This window comes from Triticum dicoccoides, chromosome 2A (assembly GCF_002162155.2).
Source record: "Triticum dicoccoides isolate Atlit2015 ecotype Zavitan chromosome 2A, WEW_v2.0, whole genome shotgun sequence".
Lineage (NCBI taxonomy): Eukaryota > Viridiplantae > Streptophyta > Magnoliopsida > Poales > Poaceae > Triticum > Triticum dicoccoides.
Window position 1 is genome coordinate 541,111,799 of NC_041382.1, and position 17,196 is coordinate 541,128,994.

General features: G+C 44.0%; 1 pseudogene; it reads right to left on the reverse strand.

Annotated features, from left to right (window-relative positions):
• Positions 1 to 10,918: 10,918 nt before the first annotated feature.
• LOC119357935 lies at positions 10,919 to 14,865 on the reverse strand (annotated as a pseudogene).
• Positions 14,866 to 17,196: the final 2,331 nt, after the last annotated feature.

Sequence of the window (17,196 nt, forward strand, 5' to 3'; positions counted from 1 at the left end):
TCGGTGGGGCCGAGTTTGACTTTTGGTTTGGGACATATGTGGATGTGAGAAAGTAGTTGAGCGTTTTGGAGCATATCACTAAGCACTTTGAGCAAACAAGCCATTAGGCAACACCTCATCCCCTCTTAATAGTATTGGCTTTCCTATGGATCAATGTGATCTTGGATCACTAAAATAAAATGTAGAGTCCTGAGCTTGAGCCAATCCTTTGTTCTCAGCATCTTGAAGGGGTTCCACATCCTCTAGTCCATGCCACTCCATTGTTGAACTTATCTGAAACATACTAGGTAGAAGTATTAGTCCAACAAGAGATATGTTGACATTAATTACCAAAATCACCCAGGGAGCACTTGTGCTTTCACCTCCCCGCTGAATTGCTTCCACTGCAAAACGACAGTCAAATTCTATCATCAGCTTATTACACTCGATTCGTCCTGCTAAGTATATTTCGTTTCTAATTGTTGTTATCTCTGCTGCATCAACACAACTGATATGTGGAAGGAACCAATTAGCTATAGCTATAAAGTTACATTTTAAGTCACGAGCAATGGCACCTATTGCACCCAAAATTGTTTTATACTGGAATGTCACATCTATATTAACAAGGTGGCCCCTCCAGGTTGTCTCTGTCAAACATCGGTCCTACCCGACGTCGCATCCACCCCATAGCAGAGGATTCTGGTCAACTGACCAGAGAGCTGGATCCACCACCCGCATCCAGTCCATGAGATGAGGCCGGCTCCCTACAATTGCACCACGGAATATGATCGGCAACTGAGGAGGACCATGTGACCATGGACGCAGGATCCACACTGAGAAGAGGAATAGCCCGGTTAACATGGAATGCAAGGGATTAAATCATGTGCTATGTTACTGATTATGAGAAAACAAACTGACGGGATGGAAGGGAGATAGACAGGTGAACTTACGACGATACATGCTCCAGAGAACTGGCTGAGGTCGGCGTGGCTACCAGAGCCTCCTCCCAGGCTGGAAATAAACCTGGTCCGGACCCCAAAGGCTGGTCCGATGCGACGAACTGACCAAAGCCAACCTTCTCAGCCACGCCGGAGTTACCTTCATCGGAATTAACATCGAGAAGGGAGAGGAGGAGCATGGCACCACAGAAGCCGCCACGGGGACGCAGGCATAACACCGGCATGGGAAATAACCAGAGATAATCCCAGAGAGCCGCTGCAGCGAGTTGGACCGGCGGTCGGTGCCGGTAGAGCGCCATCACACAGACATCGGATCCCGCCGCCAAGCCGTATTGTGGACAGGGGGAAAGGATCTCTCCTCGGCACCAAATCGGTTCGGGAGAATCGCAAAAGGGAGTCTGGCCAAAGATTCTGTCGAAGGGGCGCGAGAGGGGCCCTGGCAGCCGCGCCGGACTGCACCGAGGGGAAAGGGAGCGATAGGTTGTCAGGAGAGAAACACCCGTGTGGGCAGCCTGTAGTGGCCTGGTGGGTTCTCCTGCTAGTAGCGTAATGAATCAACGGCTCTTAAGATTTCTCATCGGTTACAAAAGGAAGAGGAAAAGGAAAACTAAATCACATGATGGAATAGATAATTTGGCTAGACTGCTTAGGTGAAAAGAGGTGGATGGTTGCATGTTGATTGTTGATGTGGACATTGTGCATGATAAAAGAATAGGTAGTAGTGGGGATCAATTTCTTAAAAATGTTAGATGTTAGATGTTAGATTCTTTCTCAAAAAAAATATTAATTTTAATAACATCATTGCCCGACTTCTTTCACATTTGATCTTGTGTCCTTATAGGCTGCTTTGTTGGCACGTAACGAAATACTTTGTTGTAAAATGAATACAGGCTCGAATTATAGTATATATATATATGAGCACTTGCGTTTGTGGCACTGTGCTAAAAAAACCTAAAGTCTAAAAAGCGGCCGGCCACTAACTGACCGAAACGGGCGGCCGGCCCGTGGCCGTTCGATCGCGCGAGCGATCGCTCCCAGATCCGCTAGGTGCCACCTGGTCTGGATTGGTCGCGCACCGCGGTCGTGGGCGGTTTTGTCCGCATCCGGACGTGGGAGGCCCACCTGTAAGTGGTAGAGGAGAGAGTAGTGGGGGTCGTGGGCGGCGGTTTTCGAAATCTGTGCCTGAAATCCCTCGCCGCAGCATGCTCTCTCTCCCGTCCTTCCTTCATCGTCTTCCTCCTCGCCATCCTCTCCACCGAACGGGGCGTGGCGGGCGGAGTGCTCAGATTTGACGGTGGCTTGCGGGTGGTTCTCCTCGCCAGGGAATCGCTGGTGCTCCTCGCCGCCGGAGGTATGCTCTCCCTCCACTTCTACGTGCTTCTCCTCCCTTTCTCTATCTCGCGGGGCCCGGATGGTGCCGAAATGCGAGGGGAATGCTCTCTAGGGTTCGGGAACGGTGCGAACTACCCTCGCTTATCTTCGATTTTGGTCACGTTGAGTTCCGTTCTCCCATCTCGCAGCACGCGCCCAACGGTGGTCGGGATCTACAAGGTGGCCTGAAATCCCTCGCCACAGCGAGTTCTCTCCCCATTCCGTCTTCGTCTTCCTCCTCGCCATCCTCTCCACCGAACGGGGCGTCGCGGCGGAGTGCTCAGGTTGGCGACGGCTTGCGGGTGGTTCTCCTCGCGGGGGAATCGTTGGAGGCGTAGTTCACGGCACGGGGGTGGCTGGACAGGGTCAACGTGTAGTCCCCGTTTGCGCGATTTTAGGGGCGATTTGGCTGTTTACTTCATGTTCCGTTCAATTTTTTGCAGAGATTTGAGATGTGTTCATGATTCTTAGTTATTCTGTAAGTTGTATTAGATGTGCGCAATGTTGTGTGCAATGCATTGGCTGATTTCGTAGTTGGTGTTCAGAGATTTAAGTGGTTAGTTGCACAAAATTCTCCTCAGTTGGCTACGTCCATATAGTACTTGGCTGTCCATATGCTCTGTAGTTGCAGCAGTTGTTTTTGGTCAGTTGGCTCACTGTTTTTGTGTGCAATGCATTGGCTGATTTCGTAGTTGGTGTTCAGAGATTTAAGTGGTTAGTTGCAAAAAATTCTCCTCAGTTGGCTGCGTCCATATAGTACTTGGCTGTCCATATGCTCTGCAGTTGCAGCAGTTGTTTTGGTCAGTTGGCTCACTGTTTTTGTACTAGGTGGTTGTCTATACTGTGTTCACTTGCACAAGTTGCCTGCTCGGTTGGCTGCATCACTTTTACCAAGTTGGCTATTCATATGTTATACACTTGTGCCAGTTGCTCTACTTAGTTGGTTTTACTTAGTTGCATATGTTATACACTTTTACTAGTTGGCTGTTCCCCCCTCTGCTGTGTGCAACTAGGGACTCTTTGTTTGTACAATTTTAGCACCAATGCTTGCCAATTTTCCAATATAATCTACCCAATCCACCAGCGTTGTGGTGGCTGTGGTGGTTTATGTGTTATTCTCCTGCTTTGTGCAACTAGGACCCCTTGATTTGTGCAAATTAGTACCAATGCTTGCCAATTTTTCCATTTTTAATTTTTCTCAATGTGCAAGTCTTTTGTTGTGGATGTGGTTGTTTTCATGTGTCTCCCTTCATGTTCAACTAGGGACGCTTTTTCAGAATAAGTTATCTCACTGAGCTTGTTGCCTTTACTTAACTTTTTTCTGTCTAGGTATTACTTGTCACAGTTGGCAAGTAATAATTAGGCAGAAAAAAGTTAGTTGGCTTATTTGATGTCCAGTTTGCACAAGGTTTACTGCCCAGTTGGCTGCATGATTGTAGTAGTTGGTTGTCCACATCTTCTAACTATGTTTTTTTTGTTGTATTTCCTTCCGCAGGGCAAAAATGGTTATAATAGGAGGAGATGCGGGTGGCAATGAAGGAGATGTATTTTTATTCACTTTTTTCTTTTGTTTTTGAGTTGTTTTTCAACTTATGCATGTATGCTAATGTCTTTTTTTCATGTTTTCTTTTGGTTCCTTAATCAGCGTTCTGGAAGTCAACCTCTTCGCCGGAACTCGAAGCGTCCTACTAATCGCCAGCCACGACCTGCGCAGAGTGTTGAGCAGGGAGAGGATGTTGAGGTAAGTGGCATGTTGATGACACAAGTCCATTTTTTTGGTTTTGTTTGGGTCATATAACATTTTTTTTATTTTTTCCCATGCTCATGTTTTTTTCTTAGGATGCTGATCAGTTCCGTGTTGTAAAGCAGACTAGACGTGCAGCACTTGGCAAGGGAGCTGAGTCATCTTCTAGGGTAAGTAAAATCTCAAATATAAGTGTTTTTTCTCGCCTTTTTTAGATAGTGATGAAATTATGCAGCAGTTCGGAACACTATTTTTTGTTTTTAGTCTGTCAATAACAACCTTTTTGTAGTTGACATCTCTAGTCATTTTGATTTAAATACAGTTGACATTAGTTGGCATTAGTTGGCATCTTGTAGTTCACTAGTTGGCATCTTTTCATAGTTGACATCAGTGGTCATTTTTTTTGTGCAGGCAGCAGTTGCTGGAGAAGCTGTCGCATCTTCCACAGCAGATGCTGAGGTATGTGGGTTTTTTTGTGTGTTTTTATGAGCTATTTGAATAGTTCTTTGCAAACCTTTTTTTAGTTACTGTTTTTCTTGTGTTGCAATATCATTTCTTATTGTTGCACATACACTAGAACTTTTTGTAGCTCCTAGGTCTCGTTCTTTTTTTATTTACTGTTTTATTGTTGCACATTCAGTTGCACAATGGCAGTCTTTGCAGTTGTCCTCATGAGCTTTATTAGTTGCACAAATACATCATATTAGTTGGCATGATCCATTTTATGAATACATAGCTCATTCTAATACTGATCCAAATGATGATTGCTAGTTTTTTTTCCTTCTTGTTTTTTCTCTTGTGTTTAATGTTTGTGTAATGCTTTCATTTTCTAATCAACAGGGCAGCGGTGAAGGAGTTGAGGTGTCTCCAGGGGAAGATGTGGAGCGACCATCACAAGCAGGCAGGATAAGGGCATCACCAGCGCGCTTTGCAAATTTCAACGCCTCTCTAACTCCACTACAGAAATCAGAGCTAGTTTCGAGGTCGGCCGGGGGGCTATTGAACTTATCAGACACACTTCCAGCGGACCTCACTAAGTTCCTGGTGCAGTCCTACCAGCCACAGACCTCTGAAATGGTTTTCCCAGGAAGGGGAAGGATCCGTGTCGATGCTGACAGTGTTCAGAGGGTATTTGATCTCCCAAACAAGGGTCCAAAAGTCAGATATTTAGTTGACAAGGATGCCACTAGGAGATTCAGACAGGCTTTCAACATAACTGGAAATTCTCATCCCCAGATCACTACATGGCTCAAGATGATTGAGCATATGGCTGGAAGAACGGATGACACATTTTTTATGGCCTGGCTTGCGGTTGCCTTCAGTACTTTTCTAGCACCAACCACGGCCTTGAAGCTCAGCCCAAAGTGTTATGGACTTGTGCTAGATCATCAAATGCTAAAGAATACAAACATCTGCCTCTTTGTAGCAGAACACATTAACGAAGCTTTCCGGAACATGGACCAGGAGAAGCAAATTGTTTGCTGCTGCTTGTATCACTTGATGGTTAGTGAAAACGACCACTTTTTCCATATGTTCCTGTTCTTTCTGTGCAGTTATAGTTTGCTGAAATTCTCATAACAATAACTGAACTTGGCTTTTTCTTTTGTTTGGGTCTGGTGCAGATACTATACCTTGATGCGCTCGTACATGACATCCCAGTAAGCAACTGCGTGATACGATCGAATGCATGGGATAGTACTCTAATTGCCAAGGTGATCAAGAAGGATACTATCTCTCCTGGTGTGTTCGGCAAATTACAAGTGAGTTCTTTTTTGTTTTTTTCCAACAGTGTCTTCCTTCTATGTTCTTTTGATGTCTGGTCACTCTTTTTGGAAATTGCACAGAAAACTGTCATCAATTGGCACAACAATGCATGTAGTTGCACAGATTATAGCTTTAAGTTTGGCAATCTGCACACATGTTCATTTTAAATTGGCACACCATCTTTTTTAAGTTGCACAGTTTTACTAATCTTTGTTGCACAGATGTGTTGCATCAGTTGGTAGGAACTTTTTTTAGGTGCCATGTGTGTTGCACAGTTTTTGTTTCTTTGTTCAGTTTGCATATATGTATAGTTGAATTTGTCTACCCCAGTATCTTTGTTTGTAGTTGCACAGGTTGTAATGTGTGGTTTCATTCAACACACAAATCTATTTTTGATAGCCTTGTTATTTTCTGTTTCTCTTTTTTTTACATCAGCTTAAAGAGGAGTATAGAGGCACGGAGCAGACACCACTGTTTGGTGGAATTTTGCAAGCTGAAGCATTTGTGGCATCCAAGTTACCAATAACATACAATCCGCAGGTTAGTGTTTTGCATACATAAACTTGCATCACTTACCAATATTTTTTCTATTGGCTGGGATGTATGTTCAGTTGGACATGTATAACTTTTGTAGTTGCGAAAATTCAGAATTTAGTTGGCTGTGATGTATGTTCAGTTGCACATATAAGCTTTTGTAGTTGCACATGTTCTTTTGGATAGTCAAAGTGTTCATTTACAACCATTGTCATCAACTTTTGGCAGAAATGCATGGTTTTTACTTTGTGCCACAGTGCATGTGTAGTTGGCTAGAATCATGTTTTTTAGTTGGCCAGAAAGTGTGTATTAGTCGTTTTTGCTTATCACATCATGGTCAGTTACAGACATTTTTACTTTTTATTATTTTTTCTAACTGAATCAATACTGAATCTTTTTTGTGTTGATGCAGAAAAAGGCAAAAATTGCGAAAGTGGTCAATGAGCTATGCAAGGCTATAACTGAACAGGTTGGCACCTTCATTGAAGAAGTTGCCAAGATTGATGACGAGGAACCAGATATTGATCCTTACGTACAGCAGCCATCAATGCAAACTGGGGCATCACGCCGTGCTCCAAAAAGAAAGAGACGGCCGTCAACCATACAAGAAGAAGAAGAATTTGTTGAGGATGATTCAGAAGAAGATGAGGAAATGGGAGCAGCGATAGATGCTGACGACGAAGAGGAGACAGATGCGGATGAATCAGAGGAGGAGGACAAGGATGAGGATGACAATGAAGAAGATGCAGAGGAGGAGGAGGATGAGGAGGAAGAGGAGGAGGAGGAGGAGGAGGAGGAGGAGGACAAACAAGAAGAGGACAAAGGAGAGGAGGAGAACAAGGAAGAAGATAGTGATGCAGAGGAGGAGAGGAAGAAGGTGAGGCCAGAGAGGGGGACAGGGACAAAGGGGCAGCAGTTGATGGCAGTGAGAGGGGAGAAGACAAAGGCGCAGCAGCTGATGGCAGTGAGAGGGAAGAAGACGAGGATGAAGAAGACGAGGATGATTATGGTGATGATAAAGGGGGATCCAATGGAGGCAGCGACAGCAGCGATGACGATGATGATGACAACGCTCCTGGTTCTGGTGGTACAGGTGGCAACACATCCAGGAGAACTAGCACTCACGCCACTCCTGCGAGCAGCAGCAATTCATTGAGTAGCAGGAGCACACTACAGTTGTTGATTGACAAGACTTGCTGGAAAGACAAGGATTTGCCAAAGTCAAAGAAAAATGACGAAGCAGAGTCTCAGGGAAGCATTGATATGTTCAAGCTCTGCAACTTGAAGCCAGCTTTGCCAACCACCTTTTCCGTGCCAGATTTCAGCGACAAAGATATGTGTGAGAAGATCAACTTTGCCATTGACAAGAGCCTGTTCTTATCAACTGAAGCTGAAAAGAATCAAATTGACATGGAGGAAGCAGGAAAGGGTCTTGACTGGGTTCATTCAAAGGAAAAATACAAGGAATATTTAAAGCAGCTCCCAGACCTAAGCTCCAGCAAGAGCAAGGCAGCATCCACGGCAAAGCCTCACGTGGTCCAGAAGTGTAAAGCAGTTTCAATGAAGAAGAATCTGCAGTTGCCTCAAACCAAGGAGAAGATGGTGAGTGAAGATGCTGAAGTAAATATGGTCAAGGAAGCTGTGCTTCAAACTGATATGCCAACAGTAGTGAGCAGAGAGCCAACCAATGTCAGAGAAGTTCAACAGATCAAGGGGAAGACTCCCCTTTCAACAGTCCCACCAAAACCACCTAAGCAGAAGATTGTCAAGTTTGCCAGGGGTGCAAAGGGGGAACAGGCCACAAAAGATTTGGGGTTCAGAGACGAGAGAGAGCTGCGAGCCGCAGCCATTGATGCAGGGGTGCCAAGTTCTGCCAGGTTGCTACCAACTCAGACTGGAAAGATGCTAACTACAGATACCAATGTGCCAACTGATGTGTCAGTTAGCAGTATGGTCACAGTCAAAACCACCACAGCTGGTCAGGAAGGCACCACTGCAACTGCAAGTCCCAAGGTGCCTACTGATAGAGATGCTTCAATGCCAAACACAAAAGGAGGTGATCCAACTATCAAAGTGTTGTCCCCAAGAGTTGTCTTTCAGCAACCATTAACACAAGAGGAGGTGTTCGACATTATAAGTAGGTGCAAGCCTCCAAGGCCGCCAACTACAACACTATTGCGAACCAAATCAGTGAATGATGCACCCATGTTTGTGCCGCAAGGAGATGCCCTGGTCCTTGAACCCTTACGAAGATCAAACTCTTATCATGGTGATGGGTTCTGCGATGCACCATCTTTTGACCTTGGCATAGATGGTGATGCTCCAGCACCTACTCCAGCATTAGATATAGCGGAAGCCGGTGTGATTAGCATCGATGAGTGTGAGTTAGACCCAGCAGCTGTGAATGAAGGATGTGATGCTGCTGATGTTGGCAAGGCAATAGCTCAAGAACTAGATGTTGGTTCACCAGAGAATTTCCATACCTCGATATGCGCAGAACCAGAACTTGGCACGAGCAGTTCTTCGGGGCCACCTCTTGCACGAAGACAAAGGAGGGTAAGAAGGCCCGCAGCATCTCAAAGGTCTCCATTCATCGACTACAACAAGAACAAGACTTTCAGCACCAATGAGGCAGTGAACAAGCTTTACGCTGCCCTCTTGTATTGGGTCAGGCATCACAAAGGAGCAAATGATGGAGCTACCAGGTAAACTAACTCCCCATAGCCTACATACATATCTTTTTCAGTTGCATAGCACCAGCCACTTAGTTGCACAGAAAGCATAGTATGTTGCACAAAACAGGGCTTTTAGTTGCACACTGTTCTTTTTTTTCATTTTCATGCACATTTTTTTTGCTGCTGTGACCCTTCGAGCTAACTTGTCTTTTTATTGCTTTCAAAAAAAATCAGCCCTGAGATAATTAGGTATGGTGCTTTCTACATTTCTTTAAAGGAGTTAGTTGATTCGATGAAGCCGGTTCAATGGTTGTCAAAAATTGTTATTGAGACTGGAATCTTACACATCATGGATAACTTACCAGAAGGGTCAAAGAAGGTTGTTATGCCACTGAGGTTTTCTGTAAGTTTTTCCAAAACCTTCTTTTTACCCTCATCTTTGTTCTGTAGCACTTTTCATTGACCATTTGAGGGAGGCCTTTCACCTACTAAGGAGTTTTGAGCCATGTTTTATAATCTCTGCAGATAAAATCACAGCAAGGGATCCACAATGTGGATGAGATGAACAAGAAGTTTGATTACAAGAACCGTCTCGACAAGAAAGACTTGGTGAGTGTTGTGCCCACATCATCAATCTTTTTTTAGTTGGCACCCACAGCATGTCCAGTTGCACATGACACATCTGTTAGTTGGCAGATACTTGTTGCAACCCGTTTTTTAACTTGACAAAGTCTTTTTACTTTTTTCTTAGCTACATCTTGTTTTTGTGTCTGAAATCGTTCACGCTTGCAGGTCATGCTGCCAGTGCTCGAGTGCGCAGATGTAACCGATAAGGACGGAGGGAGGCATTATTGGGTCTTCAGTGTCAACTTGAGGGACGGACGCTTCGAAGTTCTTGATTCAAGCAGGACGCTGGACAACATTGAGCTGATGAACAACGCCTCTACCATTGCGGGGGCAGTACGCCAGCTATGGAGGAAGCATTACCCAAAGTTCAGCATCGAGCACTTCCAGATTATTGACATTGACGTACCAAAGCAGCTTGGCAAGTAAGACAATAAGCATTTCATTCCTTCTCAATCAAATACAATCATTTTGTAGTTTTTAAATTTTTCTACATGTGCAATCTTTAGTATTTTTAAGACACAGTACTAGTCTTCAATCTGTTTTATCATTTTTATGAGTTTCTAATGGATTATCTAGCTAGTTTGCAGAGTGGCGCGTAAGTAGTTGCAAAGTGGCACATAATGAGTTGCAGTAGAACACAAGCAGTTGCACAGTAGGACATAAGTAGTTGCACATAGTGCATTACCTTTATTTGGTTTTAATTTTATGTGACAATTTTTTTGCCCATTTTTTGCAGTAATGAGTATGGGTTGTTCGCACTGCTTAACGCCACCGAGTGGAATGGTAGCCAACTGCCCAACTACGACCCCAAGGAAGTACTCAACATCAGGAAGAAGCTGACGTATGATTGGGTCACCAGCGTGCACAACACCGCCCCATGGAGGAAGTTGCTGAGATACGACAAGGAGTAGGTCAGTACTTTTTTTTCTGCTCCATGGAGGAAGTTTCTGGTTTGTACAATTTTATTAAGTAGATTTTGTAGTTGCACACTGCTAGTAATTGCGTTTGCAACTCAATATCATCACTTTTGTTGATACATTAGGAGCACTGTATATACAATTGTTCAACAACTAAATATTTAACCAGTTGCCAACAAAGGCACAAATAGCAACTTTTTTTTACACAGTGCATGAACTAATTCAAGCAGCATAAATTAGATAAAGAGAAATCATAGATGCTGATGTGTCCACTTGGTCCCAACATTGCTAAAAAAGACATCATTATTTTTCCTTTTTTGTTCCAAAGTTACAAATGAGGAAACAGAATCATAGGAGCCTCTGTGGACACACACCAGCAGTGTGCTCTGTAGATTGGCACTGGCTGCATTTGTTTTTCTTCTTTGGGTGTAGCTCCAGCGCCGATTTGTACCGTCGACTCTTTGCCCTACCCTTTGTAGTAGACCTTGGAGGATCCCTGGGCACAAAATCATCAGAAGCTTGTGCAAGGGATGCAGCCTCCAACGGGGCAGTAGGACCGTCACGATCACCTGTGTAATAATCATATAAAAAGTTTAGTATTTTTGTTATTGTGCAACCAACACTGATGTTCTGTGCAACCACACAGTACATTTTTGTGCAACTAACTGGTTGCTGTGTGCAAGTTAAGTTGAAAAAAACACCTGCAGTAGCACGGCCTGTCATGGTACTTGGATTGTAGTCGCCTATGGGCAGAACATGAAAAACAAGTTAGATTTTTAGCTTGATCCTCAAACTAACACAGCGCACGCAACTAGGCAGCATGTTTCTGTTCAACTGGGCACTATGATATGTGCAACTAAAGCCACTCACCCTAGTTTTTGTTTTGGAGTCGGTGAAGGTACTAACCTGGGTTATGAGCCCCCTGAGTCCTGCCTGTAGGTCCATTGGGAGTAGCACAAAGGGCACTGCTAGTTGGGCCTGGCGGGGGAGGAGGTCTTTGAGGGTTGGCATCACCTATAGGCAGAAACAGGACAAATAAGTCAGTTGTGTTTATCTTTTTTATGCTCGAACTAACACAGCATGCGCAAGTAGGTAGCCTGTTCGGTGCAACTGAGCACCATGATGTGTGCAATTGGAGTTACAGACCTAGTTTGATGGGGAGTTGGGGGAAGGTAATTACCTAGACGACGAGCCCCCTGAGTGCTGCCTGTAGGGCCATTGGGAGGAGCATGCGGGGGAGGAGGTGGCGGAGGATGCCGTGTACAGCCAGGAGGGGGAGGAGGTCGTTGAGGGTTGACATCACATATATGCATAACTGGAAAAAATAAGTTAGTTGTGTTATCTTTGATGCGTGAACTAACACAGCGTGCGCAACTAGGCAGTATGTTCTTGTCCAAGTGGCTACCATGATGTGTGCAACTGGGCACAATGATGTGTGCAACTGAAGTTACACACCTAGTTAGATCAGGAGTTGGGGCAGGTAATTACCTGGATGATGAGCCCCCTGATTGCTGCCTGGAGGTGGAGGAGGTCCTCGAGGGTTGCCATCATCTGATGGCCCCGTTGCAGCAGTCGGTTTTTTCCTTTTCTTGGACTTGTTCAGGTGGCCGATCTCGGTACGTGCTGCACGCATATGCTTGTATACAATAGCTTGTGCTGGATCAGAACCACTCGCAAACTTTGCTAGTTTCCGAAAATCGTATATCATGTTCCTCTCCCTTATCTGCTTCTTTGATTGAGGAGGCATTTCATCCAGTTTCTCATAACCAGTCCCTGGCGCACTAGGTACAGCAGTAGATGTCCACCGTCTTAGCAGGTACCTTTCCGGTATGACATCAACGCCAACATGGGTGAACACCTTGAGGATGTGGCAACAGAGGATGCCGTCCTTGTCCATTTTACAACACTCACACAAATAGGAACGCTCCTCCACCCTTGCCTGCACCAAGTAGTTTCGAGAACCATATTTCGCAACAAATTCCTGGTTCGGTCTGAGCTCAAACACATCAGCATCAACTTGGAATGCATTATAACGTCCAATCAGCTCAAACTCTTCTCTAAACTTGCGGTAAAGGTCTCTAGTATAGGTTTTGTAAGCTTGCTTCTCTATTGGGAAGTTGGACCACAACTCAATCTCAAGGTGTTGTGTCCTGTAATCATTGCAGCCTTCCTTGGCAAGGATGTGGTTCTGTATTTTTTCATATTGCTTGACGAAGTTCAACATTGAGTTGTGTGGGTTCACATATCTTTTGAGGACGGCGTTGAACCCCTCACTACGCTGTGTAGACTGGAGGAAGGGAAAGAACCTGTGTTTGAAGTAGCACGGCACCCAAGTTGACCTGTATTCGTACAACTTCTCAAAGTGCGTGTGTGCCATCGCCTCATACTTCATCATTAACCCAGCCCAATTCTGCTCAAACTCGTCTATAGTGAAGCTGAAGTCAACACACTTGTTGAAATCATCAGAGAGTCCTGGATTCCGGCACAGCAACCAACCAACCTTTTCCTGAGCCTTTTTCATGATGTGCCATCGACAACAACGGTGCATGGTGGTTGGAAAGATGCTCTGTATTGACTGCCTCATCGCACCATCCTGATCGGTGATGAAGTTGTCAGGAGGTTTGCCATCCATAGCCTCTAGGAATGCTCCAAAGACCCAATCAAAGCTCGATGCCAACTCCTGCCTCACAAACGCGCAACCCAGCATGAAAGATTGGCCATGTCAGTTTATTCCTATGAAGGGCGCGAACGGCATATTGTACAAGTTGGTCATGTAGGTGGTGTCAAACGATATGCAATCGTGGTACGCCTCCGCATAAGCTTTTCGAGCTAAGCCGTCCACCCAAAATATGTTGACAACTCTGTCCTGTTCATCATATTTCACCTTATAGAAGAAGTCTGGATCGGTTTTTTGTATATCCTTGAAGTGCGCAATTGTCTCAATCAGATCACCCTCCTTTGTGTCATCTCTACGGAAACTTGTACAAAGATTTGTTATTGCCTTTGGTCCGAACGGCACCATCATCTCAGATCCATAGAACTCTGCCATTACATGCATCATTCGTCCTGCGTAATACAAAAACAAACAGTATATCCTTTTTTTAGTTGCACAAATGCGCACATCCAGCTGCACAGTAATAGGACACGTGTTGGCACAGAAGATAATCACAGGAAATGGACACCTAGCTGCACCTTTTTAAAAACACTTTGCAGTTTTTGCATACAGGACATTGTGTATTTGCACAGTAAAGACAATCTAGTTGCACAAGAAGCACCCAAAGTGATATATAAAAAGCATGGGAAGTTGGACAGCAGTTGCATAGTTAAGTCATTTCAGTTTCATAGTAGTACCATAACAGTTGCACACTGGACTGCCTAGAGGGAAACTTAATTCTTCAAGGGATATAGAAAAACACCACACCTGTAGTCAAGTTGCAGTTATACAAGATGCGCAGAAACTCCTTTTCATCAGGTGAGATGCCTTGGTGGGATCTCAAGTATTTGGACAATGAAGGTTTGTTCACGAGCGGATGATTGTGGTCACGAACAAAGTGTGTCACCTCCCATCGCCCATCTATCAGCTTCACCAACATTTTTGCCTTGCATTCAGTCTGCTTTATTGTCTCACGTTTGCGCTTCTTCTTCTTCTTACTAGTACCAGCATCCTCTTCAGCAAATATTGGAGGTTCTTCTTCCATCTCCTCATCACTGTTAACAGATGTTGGATCTGGAATAGGGTCCAGGTAAGGAGGAGCCTCAGCTCCTCCATCATCAACTTTGGGCTTCTTGAACTTGTTGCAGCAAAACTGTTGTTTTATCAATTCATTGGTGCGGGGTGTCCGTCTAGAGGTGTTCATCTTGATAGAGAAACCCATCCGTAGTGCGTAACTGTTGTAGTGATCCTTAGCAATTTGAAGGCTGTCAAACCTCATGCCAACATAGGGTTTCATAGGTTGAGAACCAGCCTCATCCTCTCCTTCTTCTACTTGCACAGCTCTGTCAAAAGCCCCAGCTTCCAGCTCAGTCCTGGTTGGACCAGGAACATTTGCCTTGGTTCCTGTGTCATCAAGAGTATGGCTCTCTGACTGCAAAGACACCACTACAGGGGCACCACGGGCTGATGACTGGCCTGCCACATTGTCATGGCCCGTAGGGTTACCATCACGACTTGCCTGCGTGTAGTAAACAGATCGACCATTTTCTGTGCAGTTTCCTTGTTGTATGCTGGGTTGCTGCTGATCCATATCATGAGGAAGCTCATTGAGATCTGGAGGCAACTCATTGAGATCAAGCATTTTTTCCCTTGTTTTTGGATGCTGCCACACACTCCCTGCACATATAAAAAAAGAAGAAATTGATGTCATCAGTTGGTAACCACAGAAAAACTGTGTTTCAAAACAACCTAAAAGCAACATGACCGTAGCATAATCTTTTATTATAACAGTTATGAATTTTTTTGTTTGTACAGAGTTGTTATGTTAGTTGCACAGTTTGCAGTAAATAACTGGCAAGAGCATGACTTCTTTTTGCTACAGAGTTTTTCTTACCTTTTCCCTTTTTGTTTTGTTGCAATGATCTATAGGTTTCCGTTTCGCAAGGAGCTCTTTTCAGATTTTTCTGCACATAATTGGATGCTACATTTGAGAAGGAAAATCCAGGTGAAAGAAGAAAGAAGAAAGAAGAATTGGAGGACAGATTATAGTTATATGTTGTTCATCGCCGTTTATGTTTCTAGATCTGGTATATTTGAACATATTAATATGGTTTGCAATAGGTGTGGGACCAGAATATATGCGTGGGACAAGATTTGTGTGTGAATATGTTAATATGGTTTGTGGCTTCATTAGCCATGGACAAAAGTTCCTATGTTTTTCCTGTTGCACTACAGATTTCTGGTTTTCGCTAGAATAGACGTCTCAATTTCCAGGATTTCCACTTGGCCAGCATACATATTCAGTTGGACATTCAATGCTTTTAGTTGGCTAGAATAGATGTCTCAGCTGGCCAGGTTGCATTTTTTCAGTTTTTGTGGCCAACATGCATGTTCAGTTGGACAGTTAATGCATTCAGTTGGCTAGAATAGATGTCTTAGTTGCCTAGAATAGATGTCTTAGTTGGTCATCAGTTTTTGGCCAACATGCATGTTTAGTTGGCCAGAAAACATGTTTTTTATTTTCACATATACTACATTTTTTCCAAAGTGTTCACTCAGAAACATGTATTGCCAGATATATGTTTAGTTGGCAGGATACATGTTTAGTTGGCCAGGATACATGTTCAGTTGGCTGGGATGCATGTTTAGTTGCACATTTATGAATTTTTCGTTGCACATGTTCAACAAAGCATTGGGCAGTCAATTTTTTGTTCATTTTGCAAATAATAACTAGAAGTTGGCTTTTAATCATGTTTTAATTGGCCAGATAACTCGTTTTTAGTTGGCTTGTTTTAACACATCCAGGTGGTAGTTTTTGGCATGTTTAACACATCCAGCATGTTTAACATCTGGTGTGATGTGCCAGATTCACCTCTTTTTTGAAGCAGATTCTCCATGGATCCATGGAGAAGGGGGAAGTGAAGAGGTGCAGAGGGGGCTTACCTGCTCGATCTTACTGCCTGATATGGCTAGAATAGATGTCTCAGCTGGCCAGGTTGCATTTTTTCAGTTTTTGTGGCCAACATGCATGTTCAGTTGGACAGTTAATGCATTCAGTTGGCTAGAATAGATGTCTTAGTTGCCTAGAATAGATGTCTTAGTTGGTCATCAGTTTTTGGCCAACATGCATGTTTAGTTGGCCAGAAAACATGTTTTTTATTTTCACATATACTACATTTTTTCCAAAGTGTTCACTCAGAAACATGTATTGCCAGATATATGTTTAGTTGGCAGGATACATGTTTAGTTGGCCAGGATACATGTTCAGTTGGCTGGGATGCATGTTTAGTTGCACATTTATGAATTTTTCGTTGCACATGTTCAACAAAGCATTGGGCAGTCAATTTTTTGTTCATTTTGCAAATAATAACTAGAAGTTGGCTTTTAATCATGTTTTAATTGGCCAGATAACTCGTTTTTAGTTGGCTTGTTTTAACACATTCAGGTGGTAGTTTTTGGCATGTTTAACACATCCAGCATGTTTAACATCTGGTGTGATGTGCCAGATTCACCTCTTTTTTGAAGCAGATTCTCCATGGATCCATGGAGAAGGGGGAAGTGAAAAGGTGCAGAGGGGGCTTACCTGCTCCCTCTGCATATATCAGTTGTCCAGCATGCATGTTTAGTTGCACAGCCAATGTGTTCAGTTGGCTAAAATAGATGTTTGAATTTTTCATGGATCCATATATCATTTTGGCCAGGATGCATGTTCTGTTGCACAGCCAATGTATTTAGCTGGCTAGAATAGACATTTCAGTTGGCCAGGATGCATATATCAGCTTGGCCAGGATGCATGTTTCTGTTGCACAGTCAATGTGTTTAGCTGGCTAGAATAGACGTTTCAGTTTGCCAGGATGCATATATCAGTTGGCCAGCATGCATGTTCCGTTGCACAGACAATGTGTTGAGCTGGCTAGAATAGACGTTTCAGTTGGCCAGGACGCATATATCGAGTTGGCAAGCATGCATGTTC